This window comes from Drosophila biarmipes, chromosome 3L (assembly GCF_025231255.1).
Source record: "Drosophila biarmipes strain raj3 chromosome 3L, RU_DBia_V1.1, whole genome shotgun sequence".
Lineage (NCBI taxonomy): Eukaryota > Metazoa > Arthropoda > Insecta > Diptera > Drosophilidae > Drosophila > Drosophila biarmipes.
The window spans coordinates 16,366,810-16,382,102 of NC_066613.1; the positions used below are offsets into that span (position 1 = coordinate 16,366,810).

Consider the following 15,293-nt stretch of genomic DNA (forward strand, 5'->3'; position numbering starts at 1 on the left):
ACATGTCCCCGTGGATGTGCTCCAAACCTCAAGAATTCATCTATATTCTTTCGCGAGCTTGAACATTTTTAGCTTATGCTAGAATAAGGATCATAAATCTTCCAAAGATTTAGGGTCTTGAAAAAGTATTACTGAAAATTATAGTTTAACTAAGATTTGGTATCTTGAAAAAATATTATTTTCTAGTATATTTTTCAGTATATTATTTTTTTTTTGGTATTAAAGATTAGATTGTTAATAGACAATCAATACCTCTATTTTAATTGCTTTTTAGGAAGAAAGCTTTTAAAATTAATTAGCTTTAATACAATTTTCGTAGTTTTTTTTTAAAACAATATTTTAATAAAATATTTAACTGCTTTTTTCTACTAGTGCCGCCTGTACCACATATGTAGATACGTCATGTTTGGGCCACGTTTTCCCCCGGCGCCGCCGACAGCAACTAATTCGCATGTTTCAACCATTTCACACTGTTATAATTATGGCAATGTATGCCAATACCAGCAGGGAATTCCAACGTCCAACCGCAACTCCCCATCTCTTTCACTCTTCTGAGGCGCCATCTCTTTCTGTCTCTGTGTGTGAATACGCAACACTAATTGCAACATTTTCGCTGTTGTTAATTGACTAATAACTTTGGGGTTTATTCCCTGGGGGATGCTAGGAAAATGGGGCGAGAACCGGAAGATAGTTTTGGGGGAAAAGGCCAAAACAATTAGGCTTAATTGAATTTGATTATATAAATAAAATAACGAATATTCAGATGCCAGAATGGCTTTAAAAACTCAATTTGAAGCCAGCTATGTGTGTAGTGTGTGTGTGCAAATATCTATGGAAAAGCTGGCAAAACCCAATCTCCGTTTTTCCGCCCAATCTCCTGTCTCTTTCTCGCCCCACTTCCTGTCTCCCTTGCCACCGCCTTTCACCCCCCCTTCTCCCACTTTCTCCGCCCACTTTGTCGTCGTCTGCTTCAATTTATGCGCGTAATCAATTTTACAAATGGCCTGCAGGCTAAGGCAGGTGGTAGGCGTGGCATTTTCCGGGCGGAGAGCAAGCGAGAGAGAAAGAGAAATAAATTTATGCAATTTAGAATTTTCCGAGGGTGGGGTAGCAAAGTCTGCTAGTATGTGCAGTCAATGACTTTTACAGCCGAACGAAGCTAAAATCAATTAAAATCCATTTTGATTGCATACTTCACACAAATCCAATCCTGCCACTATAATTTTCTCCTTCAAAACACGAGAGGAAAGAAAGAAAAACTCTCGGAGTTTCGCCCCTAAGTATACTATGAAAAATGTGGACACATTAAAATTGTTTTCAAGGCAAAAGCAAAACAATAGAGTCATTGTCAATGTCGTTAGCTCGACTGCTCGAATTTTCTTTGTTGCTGCCTTTGAGTTCTTGGCCATATTTCACTTTAATGCCAAAGAAACTGCTGCTGCTTTGGGGCGGAATGAAAAATGACAACGGCCCAAACAACAGAGCGCCAAATTGCCAAAGACATTAAATGAAATATTTACGTACATAGTACACACCGAAAGTTAGGCGGAGGCTCTGGCCTGGCCCTGTCATAATTTTATAATTCTCTGTGTAATTGTTTTGGGGAAAAGTGAAAATGTTTGACATGAATTTATGCCTCAATTTTTGACAGTCTGACAAATGTGACCATGTTTAAGGTTTAAACCCAATTCATGGGGCAAATAAAATATCTTGAAACTTAATTATTACTTATCCGTGTCTCCCTTTAATTTTTCAGAATATTTCCTTCTTGATATTGAGAATTGCTTACCTAAAAAGAGAAGAAAAAATATACTACAATTAGTGAGAGTTCTGGAACCATCATATAAATATAATAATTGTAAAGTTGTAATAAATATAATTATTTATGTAATTATTTGTTATTATAAAGAGAATCAAAATTATCATATAAATAATCTTTAAACTTGATTTTCCTGGAATAAATTAATTGTAACCCAGCGTTTTCTTATATTCAGAGGTCACGGCAATGTCGCCGAATGCCAGAAAAGCAAGACGCAAACTTGTCGTAACCAATTATGTAAAAATCTGTTGGAAATTTAAATTTAATGTTGCTTTCGCCGTGGGGCCCTCAAGTGGAGGAGGTGGCCCTCCTCTCTGTTGCCAGATTGATTATGACACTTTCTCCTGCCACAGTTTTTTGCCAGCTTCTGACGCAAATGCGCCTCCACATATGCAACGACTGCTTTATGTAATGGAAAATTACCAGAGTGCCAGAGACAAACAAAAAGCGAACCCAATCGGCGCCAGATAGAAGAAACAAGTTTGCGGCCCATGCACTTGACACATGCCAATAGGAGGGGCAAAAACGGGCAAACTTTGGTCGCCACCCTCGGTGGGTGGGTGGTTACAAAAATAATGATGCTGATGATGACGATGATGTGCCCTTGAATCATCAGCAGCCGAAATGTTCAACGCGTGCGTGTGGGCACCCGGGCGAAAATCGTTACATTTCATTTCGTTACGTTACGTTTTTGTGAGGATTTGTCCGCAAACAATGGAGCGAAATGCCCAAAAATAGCCGAAGGATCCAGAGGCAAAGCAGTGGGTTCACGTTACCGAAGCAGCCAGCAGCTGCCACGCCCACAAACTCGTCTATATTTGGGTTGATTAGGCGGCTAATGGGTAACAATGGGAGGATGTTATATCAGAAGATGAAGGGTTGGCGGAGGGGGACGAGAGATATCGATTCATATTATCATATGGTTCTTAAGATGCAACTTTCTAGAGCTTGATGTATTAACAAATAAAGTATTATAATGATTAATAGTTTACCTTTTTCCTTACTGTGGGTAATGATAGTGGTTCTTCAGAATTTCAAGTTTCTATAGCTATTATATGAATTTCCTATTTTAAGCTAACCCTTATTTATAAGTTTAACTATTTAAACCTCATTGTGTTGCATTCATTTCTCATTAATTTACGTTTTAGCCAAACTAAAACTACTTCTAGGGTAATTCCCTTGTCCAGTCATCGTTCAGACCTAATGGATTCCCTTTTTCTTTTGTTGTCGCTTCATACTTAAGACCGTCATCAGCATTTTCCATGGATTTTCCTCCTCCTTCCGAGTAATTTTGCATGCTCGAGCAATTTCTTGTTGTGCTTCGCATGTTTAATTTAGCCTGACTCCTCTTTCCCCATCCAATTTTTTTATTTCTTCCTAATAACCCACAATCCCCAGCTTCCCGGCTCTTTAAACACTTGCATGTTTGCCAGGCCAGGGCCAAAAAGGATAGTCGTCCTGCGACCATTTGAGCCTCCCGCCGACTGGGCTCAGGATTGTGCTCCTATGAAGGCTGACCGCCAGTGGGGGTCTTTGGGTTACTCTTAAATTAATTATGCTCTTAATTGTCTAATTATTACACAGCAGCGAACAGAAAAAGGGTCAGATGAAGGGGGAGAAGGAAAACAGTGGAAATAGTTTGCCTAGGAAATTTATATTGTTCATTTTACTGGCCGAAAGAATGAGGAATATATGTGCATAGTTTCCTAGGTAATAAAGGTTGGTGTACAATTTTTTTTTGTTATTTCCCACCTAATATTTTACTTTCTAAAAATATGTGAATAGTATGCTCTGTAAAAAAATTATTTGTGCCATTATCATTTTAGGCTGTTTATATTTCACACCTGGCCGAGCTTATACGCCAGTTCCTTTGCGCTTTCCATCTCCAAAAAACCCTTTTTCATTCCATTTTGTTTTTGCTCTCAGAAACACACATGAAAGTTGGCCAAAAGATTTTGCCAACAAAAGTTCAAGGTGATGCCGCTTATTCTCTTTATGCTTGGCAGGGAAAAGTATGATTTTTCCAAGACCACCGCCCGCTCATTAAAAAGGGTGGAAAATGTGATAAAAGATGCAAAAGGGAAAGAAAAAAATGTGCAAGAATAATAGGAAAAATTCTTGTGGCGTCTGTGAATAATTTGTTAAAATTAAGCCCAGCCCAAGGGCGTGGCGAACACTCTCTAATGATATGTACCGTTGCAACAGTGGGTGGTTTTTGTAAAAAGAAAGTAAAAAGGGGCTGGGGAATGAGCCTTGCCGTGGGTGACATAAAAATATTATAAATGTAAATGGCGAACGTCGTCGTCTCTGTCGTCGAGCACATTTCTCATGTGAGCCAAGGAAAACAAAGGACTCTCGGCCAGGTTGGGGGAGTTGGAAATGTGTGTTTTGTAGTTACTCCAAGGCTGGCAGACAAAGCGTCGTCGTGCCATGAAAAATGCCAAGCAAGGGAACACTTGGATTATGCAAAGCGCGTCTAAGGAGATTACCAACTTTAGTTCGCCATATTACAGAAACCATTTAAAAAAATTTCTAACAATAAGAAGATTTTCACCAATTCAAATGGCAACAAAAAGCATACTTTCGAGCATTAAAGCGCTGAAAACATAATCGCAACTTATGTACATAATCGCAGCCATATAATTTCCATTTATAGAACATATATGCCCATTAAAACCAACATTTCATACCCTATCAAAACACGGCACAAATTCAATATTCCCTTTACTATTTCTCGTATCTTTCATAAAATAGGAGGAAAAATATGTAGCCGACTTTTCCGCGTCACTTTGTATGAGCTTGTGTGGGTGCATGCGTGTGTTTTGAGAGTGTGTGCGTTTCAGGTGGAGCGTGTGCCATGAGCATGACAAGCTGTCATTGTTTTTCGTGCCACGTCCTTGTTTTTGCGCCCCCACTCGCCGCCTTGGCCACCCCCATTTTGATCCTTCCTCTCATGACTTTATTCCTCTCAACAAGTTGCCCATACGCAGCGTTGTACTAATAAGTTAATAGCTCCTCTCGCGCGTCCCATTTTTCCACCCCACCTTCTCTCCTTTCTCTTGACAAATTGGAAAAAAGCCCCGAAATAAAATAGGATTTTGTACGTGCTAGAGAAAGTTATAACAATGGGCAGCAAGGCAGAGAAGGTTCAAGTGAGTAACACAAAATATATTGCATGAAATCGCTGAAGTCATGGCAAGTGAAATGGGCTGGGCTGGGCTGGGTGGAGAAATCGAGGCCAAGCAGGCTGGTATTAATCTAAAGATTTTCCAGAGCCGGCAGCCGACAGCTCAAGGTCCCGAGTTTCTTTTGTTGGCATCCTTCGCCCTAATCCAACCCTATCATCGATGGGCGACGCTCTAATAAATTTCAATACTCGATGGACAGGACAAACAATGCCACAACGATTTGAATGAAGTTGCCACTTTATCGGGAGGCAAATACATGCATATATTATATAGGCATTATCGTAACAGAGAACCATAAGGACCTTCGGGCCTGAAAGGCTGTGCGGCGTTGATAAGCCACGTTACGATTTATCCTTTATCTTTTGGCTTGAGGTAGGCCTTGCGTAACTCGTTACAGCATAGCACAGAAGAGAGTCTCTCTCGCTATTGTATCTTTTATCTATAATTTATGAAACGCTTTTCATATTTATGACAGACACGCGTGCAAATGTGAATATTTATAACAAAAAGGATGACTTATATCAACGTGTCTGGCTGGAATACACTTACTCTTTTTTTGAGCTTTGATTAAAATAATTATATCATTTATCTAAGTCCAATGCCATTACCGTTGTTCTAATACTATTAAATGGTTATTACCAAATATATTGTCCCTGCTTTTAAAGAAAATGTCAAATCAACTAGCGGGTAAAAATGTTGATATGCGTCCTTTATATTCCAATTATATTTTCTGTTTTTCTTATTTTCCTGGTAATTAAATTATGAGAGGTAAATTAAGTTGGTATGAAAAAACTAGCAAGTTCTCAGTTCCCCACCACATTCCCCCTTTAATGAAACGCGTTTCCTGGAAACCGCCGCCTTTCTCTGACCATTTCACCCACCCTATTAACCCCCAACTGACCTTATTACACATATTTGTTAGGCTAAAAATGTATACATATTTTTCCTCTCGCTTCTCATTGCTACCGATGACATTTATTCTGGCACGCGATGTCAATTAGCATTCCCAGTTGAAATATGGCTGATAGTCGGAAAATAAAGTAGGAAAAATGCCGGTTGATAAACCGCGGAGTCGTGTGAACTCATAGAGTAGGAATTTTGTGAAACACGTGAGAAGTATTTCCCATTTACCTTTGCATTTTCTAGTGTTGCACCACCTCAAACACCACCACCTGCATGTCATGTCCAAAAAAAAGTCGGAAAATTTACGCGCCCAGTAATTGACAAAGGCTTGTGGGTTGTCTGTGCAAATGGCGAAACTTTCGGTTGGGCGCCAGTTGGGACTACTGTGCGTATGTGTAATATAAGCCCGAAAGGCGACACAGGAAAATGGGTACAGGAGCGATAGACCACAAATCTTAAATGTCAAACGGCTGGAGTGACATTTGTATTGATTAGTAAATGCGATTAATCATGACTTTTGTGTGTGCGGTGTGTGCTGGGTGTTGCATGTGGCATACGGGGCAGAAAAATAATATTACACAAGATAAATCCCCCCATGAGATCCCGTGAATTTCCTTTAATTCGGCCACGTCTGTTGTGGCCTTAATCAAGCAAATGTTTTCATCAAAAACCGCATAAAGGCAATTTGCCTTCCGGCTATTCAATTACAGTGAGCATTCGCAAGAGTGAACAAAGAACAACATTTTTTGATGAGTATTTTGAAAGCCACATAAGCTTTGGCCCACCAAAATTCTCTATATTTCCTTATATTGAGTTATTACTGTAAGAGAAGCCTCCTTTTGTTCTTTATATTTTGTCTTTCCCCAGTATCGTGTTGATTAGCACTCGATAATGACGTCAGAGTGACCCATATAAAGTCAAAAGACTAAAAAGTTTCATTCCAATATTGAAAGTAAATGTCCAACAGCTGCTGCAAATAGTTAGCTTACACATAACAGCTGCAGACAGTAAGAAAGAGAAAAGCTGAGAGAGAGGGAGACAGTGAGATATAAACAGAAAGAGATAGATATACTGGGAAAAAAGAGACGGAAGCAACCAAAACACGTTCGACACGTTCAGCGAAACTGAAACTAAACAAGTTGTGACCCAAATTCGCTCAACAAATATTATAATAGGCCCTCCTCACTCATCTTCAAAGCCATTGCTCTCCATCTACCACATTTTCTTTCTCATATTTTTCCGGCTCTTGCTTCTTACCCAATTAGCCTGTAATAGAGCACTTTCCAAATGGAAATTAATTAGCTAATCATAAATGTGGGAGCAGACTTGAGCACAGCCATTCAATTCAAGTAAGTAGAGCGCGATTAAACAGATATAGGGGGAGAAAGATAGGAAAGGGGTTAATATAAAATTGCAGATAAGGTTTTTAAAAAGTTTCCTAAGGTGTCAAGTTCATAAGCTTTTGTCCAATGGTTCATCAGCTGACTGAGCATGTCCAAGTTTTTTATAGATAAGCCCCGACGTAAAGCAAACAAAGCTACGAAATTAAATCAAAAGCAACTTTCAGATCGGCGCAACAACAACTTCTTATAGACACTATAGCTTCCGTTTGCTTGGCATTTGGTTAAGCACGGGTGCCGTTATATGGGGATGTAGCTCAGATGGTAGAGCGCTCGCTTAGCATGTGAGAGGTACGGGGATCGATGCCCCGCATCTCCAGTTGGAATTTTTTTTTTTTAGTTTTTTATATTTAAATCTTTTTAGTTATTTTTTAAGCCATTATTATGGCTACATAGTATATTTATCAGTAAGAAATACAAGATGATTTTTTCCAAATAAGTTCGACCTTTAAAAGCCAACTTTCCATACGCTTCTGATTATTATAATGTCAAGTCTTTTAAATTATAATCATTTTGTTTACTTCTTTAAATAAACGTATTTCCTGAGATATTTATAAATACGGTTTCATAAATAATCATCTTTCTACTGAAGAATAAAGTCCTACATTTCGGTTTAAAATTTAAAGTCCTGCCCTTTCCGGAAACTGCGATTTTTACGCGAAACGAAGAAAACCGCATTTCATTTGAGAGTTCTCAGTTTCCCCAGCACTTGAGTCAAGGACAAAAGGCCTTAAAATGGACGCACTGCAGCATTAAAAACAAAAAAAAAAAAAAGAATAAAATAAAAATTGAACGGAAAAAAATGTTGAGATAAAAAGCAGTGAAAAAGCAACGGAAAGAGAGAAATCACGAATGCGTCATAAAAACTTTGCACATCAATGCGCAGCGCGGCAAAGGGCGGTGGCGGGGGGCGTGGCAGGCGGATAAGGGCCATCAGCAGCCACTTTTGAGCCAAGTATCTAGCCAACAAAGTCCTGGGCAAAAAACGCAATGATAAACAGTGGCGGCAAACATAATAGCAATAGGAAAATAAGCTTTTCTATGTCATCCTCTTATAGAGCCAACGTATTTTTAAAAAGTATAAGGGTCAATATAAAATTAAAAAAGAATGCAGATTCTATTTATGTACTAGCAAAATTTATGAAATTATTTTTTTAGAATGGGTAAACCCTTCTTAATCCTAAACTAAATTTCGTTTATGGTTTTTGAAATCTAAGATCATGTAAAAATAAATTAAAATCTCTTCTTGAAACCTAGGATGACTTATGATTAAAACTAAAAATGTATAAAAGTGTTTTTTTAGAACAAATTAACTTTTTTGAATGATTAAGTATACTTCACATTGTTATGCAAGATATTGTAAATACATGCATATTAAATAACTTTTGGAAACCTATAATTTCGAACAAACCTGTACAGGGTGCTTGGGTTTTATAAATAAAAAAGAATTTCTCTCCTGCTGTTTGGGCCAAGATGCAAGCGAAGGCACTTGAAAATCCAGCAAAAAGTGAGCAATGCGAGGGGATACGGCGGCCAGGCGGGGAAGTGGAGTGGGCCCGGCTCCGAAGGGTAACTGACCAAATGGTTTGGGTCAGGCCGGAGAACGTTTTTATTGCAATTTCTGGCTGGCAGGCAGGGCCGGATCGCATCGGGCCGGCCGCTATATGCGTGCTATATGGCCGGCAGCCTCATTTGTTGATGGATTAGTCAAAGAGCAGCCACGGGGGAAATGTGGGGGAAATGCGGGGAAAGGGGCGCATACGGAGGACAGGGAGGATGGGCTGAGCAGCAGGAGCATTTCCTCATTTGCCTGTGGCAATGCAATTTTACTGCTGCAGTTTTGCGGCTCCTGCAGTGCATTTCGGAGCCCCAGTGCAACGGAGCAGCCTGGCCACATTTTTGCTGCTCATTTTGGCATCATTAAAGCCTTCAGTTACGCCATTTTTTCTCCTCCTGCCTTTTTGTCTCCTTTTTCCTGGCACGCACAGCACAAAATTTTGATTGATGATTGAATGCAACAGCAGCAGCAACAGCTGCTTAATGATTGAGCGGATGGCGAAAAGGAAGCCAACTTAAAGTTGTCGTAAAACATCTTGGAACACACTTTAAGCTCATTACATACATATACTCACAAATATGTGTGTATGTGTAAGTAATCAAATCTTAAGTAAGACTGAGTCATGGCTCAAAACTTTTTTGGACAATGTGACTCAAGAACTTAAATTTTCGCTAAAGAAGTACAAATAAGCTAAAATAAGAATTCATTGAAACTTTTTGCCTAAGTAAGAAAGAAACACTTTAAAAAAATTTAATAAAAGTATATGGTAAGAGGACCGTCCAAACAAACAATTTATTACATTATTCAAATAAAATAAATATTAAAAAGACAATATACGAAATTCAACTGAGAAGAAAACGATACTATTTCATAATTCAATGGGCAATTTTTTTAATGCTAAAATACCAGCTAACAAACGAATCTTGATTACAATGACTGCGCGCCCATTAAAGGCAGAAGTTTAACAAGGTCTTTATTTAAAATTATCTGGAAAAAATTATAACAATGCCGAATGCCTGTGGCTTAACAACCCACGCATTCATTTTCATACTTTTATATTTTTTAGGTATTTTATATTTTGGTCCATGCCTTAGGCATTGTTTTGATGTAATTCCTTTCTGAGGAAAATATTTTGGTTTTTATTTGCTGCAAGTGAATTTCATTGTTTAAGTCAGTATTTAACCTTAGGGCATTTCGTATTTGTAGAGGAAAAACAAATATTTGAGTAATTCATTTAAATATTGCGTTGAATTAAATGAAAATGTTTTTAGTCAGGCTGTCATAAAATTTAGGTAAACAAGAGTTTTGTTAAAACTTTAAGACTACAATTTTTTTTCTTAAAATTTGTCTTAAAAACTCATAATTTTTCTGTGGGCTGAATTTTTCTAAGGGCATTTAATCTTTTTGACATTAATCGCTGACTTTAATTACTTTGGATTGCGGCGTTTAATGAGTATTTATTTAAATTTTTTTTGTATGTATATAATTTGCATTATTTTTAATGGTAACTCATTTATATTTATTCACCTCAAAATAAAAGCCTTCTACCTAGCCGTTTTGAACTGCTATGCTGCACTTTGCTTCGACCACTTATGTGGAAATTTTTGTGTAAGTTTTCTTTCAGGTTTTTCTTTTAAATTTTTCGGCATTTTAACAGCCAAATTGTTGCCTTTTGTGGTTGTTGTTTGGCAATGCAACAAAATGTGGTAATCGGTTTAGGCTGAAAGCAATTTGGCAACTGCATTTTAAAGCGATTTAAATACTTAATTAAAGCATCTTTGAGTTTGTGTGTGTTTTGGTTGAGTAAAAAAAAGTCGCATTAGCATATGTTTTGAGCAAACATTTGTTCGACAAATGTTTCCTATTCCTATTTAAAAAGAAAAACATGGCTTGATTAATCACCCGATTTGGGCGTGTTATATCTCTGAGTCAGCCCAAGTTGCAGCTGGCGCGGTGTTACCGCATTGGTTTTGACCTTTCGAACCTAATATTTTCAGATTATACTGATATCAATAACAGGTTAGGGAAATATACAGAAATATTTAAACTCATGAGTATCCCACCTAAGTTTCTCACATAAATTGCAATTAAATCGACTGTCCATCGCCTATGAGCTCGCCGATGCCTAATTATTTTATCCGCAAATCAATAATGAAGAATGCAAAATAAGCTTGCTCTGTTATCTCTAACCGTTTAAGTGCCATCCACTTTGGCCAAATATTTTTGTTGCTTTAAGCTCGGCGAGAAGCAAACTGTATGTTTAAAAAATGGACATCGTAGGGACAGTCGCATATTTTCCCACACCCCGAAAAAAGAACTGGAAAAAAATGTCACAACAAAATCAGCAAGAAAAAAACAAGAGGAAGAGCCGAGCGGCAGACACAAAACATGTTTAAAAATGCATAAATTAAGCAGGGAGGGCGGCTCTAAAAAAAAAAAAAGAAAACAATGAAAAAGCGGCAGCAAAGCCAAATGCAAATCAGCATTGAGGCCAAAGCGAAAAAAGGAGGGCAGCCATGGGAGCTAGTGGGCGTGTTAATTACACACACTGGGACACAGTGCTGCCAAGAAGTTCTGCGACAAGGAAAATATTCCGTCTTGAGGTCCGGATACATTTTTAAATGCTTTGAACGTATTGGTTTTAAAAATATCGATCATAACAATTATCAATTATAACAAAATAATTATACCAATTTAAATATTCGAGTCATAGCAATTATATAAATAAAATATTCATTTTTTACTATTTATATAGCATTTCTGGTGTAATTTTATTATTAGCTTTACATTATTATTATATTATTATATATTATTATATTATTATTATATTTTACAGTTATGTATAAAATATAACCCACCACCAAAATATTTTTTGTATGCAATTCTTGACATTTCAGAATAAATTTTAATACCTATATAATTAAAAAAAACATATTTTTAACAGGTAATATAAACAAATTAATATTATATAAATTCCAAATTTTAAAACCTCCTCTAGATAGATGACTTAAACCCCAATGTCCATTTGCATAGAAAATAGCGCAAATCAGCAAAGCCCTTAAAAATGTTATTGTTTTCTTTGGGCCCGGTTTGCGGCCATCGCAGGTATGCAAATGGCGTAGAAAAAAAAACAACCAGGTGCGTAATTGGCGGTGTGTGTGCGAATTTGGAAATGCATTGGCAAGCGGAAATGTAAAGCAAAACACAAAATGCAAATGCTAAAGTCGGCGGGGCAAAAAGCAAGAAAAAAGATTCGACAAAACCCCGAACAGCTGATGATGACGATTCAGCAGGCAGCGCTGCCTTTGTGTGGTTTAATGACCTTGCCCAAGTGGCGCCCTCTCGCTCGCACCCGTTCGCACAAGGGGGAGGGTGGGGGCCTTTGGTATTTGCTCCCCTGCCAAGCTGACGCCATGTGGTCGCTCATGCGGGAGGGAGAGGCAAGACGGGCGGGAACGAGACAGCGCGTTCGTGCCTAATCTTAATTTTATGCACACTTCGCACGCCCCACAGCCCCCACCCCAGCGCAGGCCCTCTCCCTCGCTCCCCTTTTATTGGCAGAAAACAGCGAAATGTATTTTTAAACTATTAAAAACTGCTTCGCCAAGGGGAGAATTGTGTCAAGTGTAAATTGTATACGTTTTCGGCCGCCTGCTTTATTTAAAGATATGATAAAATTAAAGAAAAAAAATACAGATAAATATCTCATGTGGGTTCTATCTCCTCCCTTTTCCTCATGTTGTCTATGGGAAAGCATAAAATTCACATCAAATTCGGACCATAAAAATAGGCAAATATAAAAATCATTAAAACAGGGCCAGTAGAACTTGCCATGTTATTAGAATTATACATGTTTCTAGGCATTATGTCTATGTGTCTTGAACATTCACAATTTATGACCCAACTTAAGTCAATGACATGTGTGCGGGGTGGTGGGAGGCATTATCTTTGGGTGTGGGAAGCGACTTGAAATGAAAGGAAGTGAAATGAAATGGCACTGGCGAAATGAATGGAAAATGTGACGCTGAAAGTGGATTCACAATGCGGCAACCTGGCAACAGCATTTTGAAGAGGAAACTTGGCGATGGCAAGGTCTTTACTAATTATGATGTAAGGAAAAGAGATTAAAAGCTGAGGAATGGCAGAAAGATATGGCTAGCAAATTGGTGCCAAGATTTTAAAATACCAAATATAATACTAGTATTTTTGAATACTAAGTGAATATATAATATACTAAAATTTTGTATTACTAAACGAATTTATATACCAACACCTACAAACACTAAACGAATAAATATACCACAATTTTGATATTTCTAGTTGTAATAATCATATTTAATTAGTAAGAATATTATTATTAGTGATATTTGTTTAAAGCCTAATTAATAAACCAGTCTGATTTGAGCCTAAGCTCGACGCCAAATGATTAGTGAACTTTGAAGTTCAATGGCTTCTAGGCAAGCCAATTCTTATCAGTGATTCCCAATCAAGTTTTTTACCCCTCTTCACTTCTACCTCGTTGTTATCAAATCAGAAGCCTTTCCAATCTCAAGCATTTCATTGGAATAAAGTTAATCACTGCCAATTCCAGTGGCAATTACACCAGACTCTCAACGTAATCCCCATTATAATCTTCAATTATCAACGTGATCGGCATTTAAATTATATAAAACAGTACTCGACATTTTCTGTCTTTTTGTTTTTTCTATTTTTCCTATCTTATCGGCACCACCACGTTACGTTTATTTAATTCTCTTCCCAATCAGAATCTAGGGCAAGCAAACAATTGACTGGCAGACAGTATTACGTTTATTTGTCCAACGAATGTCGAGTGACTAATTTCATTTTGATTATTTTGTTTCAAGTGAGGAGCAAGAAGTGCAGAGCAATGAACTTTGTTTTTGTTTGTCTATCATTTGGTCTTATCTCCTAAAAATGGGGGAAAACCAACGTAAAATATCTAGAAAAGTGCTGCTAATGGCTTTTTTGTGGTGGGCGGGGTGTCAAATTGTTCATCGTAAGGGATTTGGATAAATAGAGAAGATAGTTTGATTCCCAGCTTGAAGAACCCACGCAGAGCCATAAATCAGCGGAAAATCAAAAGAAAAAGAAGATCCATCAATGTTCATAAAAAAAGAAGAGCCCTTAAAGTTGCACTTAATGGAAAGTTTCCTCAAAAATACAATAAATCAAAAGAAATATTTAAAGGACTCATGACTTAGCCAATTAAAAAAGCTGAAATAACCTTTTATGTTTGATGCTTTTCAGGTAGGTTAGGGGCGTGACGCACCCATAAAGCAGATAAAATAAGCATTTGCAGTGGAAAAGAAAATCGAAAACTGTGAGATACAAGTGGCAACCTTGACAAAGGCATCTGCAGCAGAAATAAAAAAGGAAAATAAAAGAAACGCGCTAAATTACAATGTCGACGTTGACAGAGTTCTTTCTTCACGTCTCGTGGTTTTTGTCTTCAGCTTTTCCCAGGGCGGCTTTTGTCACTTATTACTTTTTTCGTGCTGTCCACATTATTTGTGTTCTTTTGTAGTCGTCATCTGCACATCATAATCTCATGACCTACCATTCCTACATATTCTAGTATACCATTATTTTTTCCCCACAACTTTTGTGTATTTTTGTATTTACTTTAAGTTAAGCATCCCTAAAATATGGTGCAAAACATTGTCATCCAATTACCTAAACCCATTAAACATTTGCAGGATATTGCGTTTTCTGAAAGGCTTAAAACCTTCCTCCATTTAAAAGTTACCTCCAGATGTTTTCTTTCTCACACGAATAATTTTCAATGGACTCCTCCCACAAGAAAACGGGTTTTACAAAAAAAAAACTCTTCAATTGAAATTTTCACGAGCCCGAAAATAAACTTACCCAACCCACCCTCCTCCAGACGGAGGTAGAAAAGAGCGACAGATAACACGTATTTTTGCTTACCTGCAAAGAAAATAGAGAAGTGGGGAAAATTAATCAATAAATATAAATCTTTCATGGACGTATATAGCACTAAAGTAGAGTCAAGTAAAGCCGACAACATTTTCAGCATTTTATTTGGCAGCAAATCATTGTGCATGTGTCATAAATAATTCGCATACTCGATTCGAAAACCAAGAGCCGAGTGAGTTTTAAGACTATCTTGGAGACTGAGACAGACAAGTGCAGGTTGGTTCATAATTTATGCAACTATATTATGCTTTTCCATCTTTTTGGTCTTTAAGCATGTTGTCAACAGGAGAAACCAGTTTAACAAACTGAAGGCGAGTATATGTTGTGTTTTGATTATAAATTCTATAGAATCTAGACAGGATTAGGGGAAAAAGATGGAACTTTCAGTATTAAAGTCCACCTAAATGGAAGCACTCCTGGTTTTCATTTAAAACCTTATTAAAAAGTTAAAAGCAACAATACGTTGA

The 15,293-nt window shown here is 37.6% G+C and overlaps 1 protein-coding gene and 1 non-coding gene across 3 annotated transcripts in view; one reads left to right on the top strand and one right to left on the bottom strand.

The window, feature by feature from the left end:
* Positions 1-15,293, bottom strand: part of LOC108034832 (serine/threonine-protein kinase NLK) — a 68,616-nt gene that overhangs the window by 17,440 nt on the left and 35,883 nt on the right. The window lies entirely within an intron of this gene.
* On the top strand, positions 7,557-7,629 carry Trnaa-agc (transfer RNA alanine (anticodon AGC)). The gene has a single exon. It is a non-coding gene; the product is annotated as a tRNA-Ala (tRNA).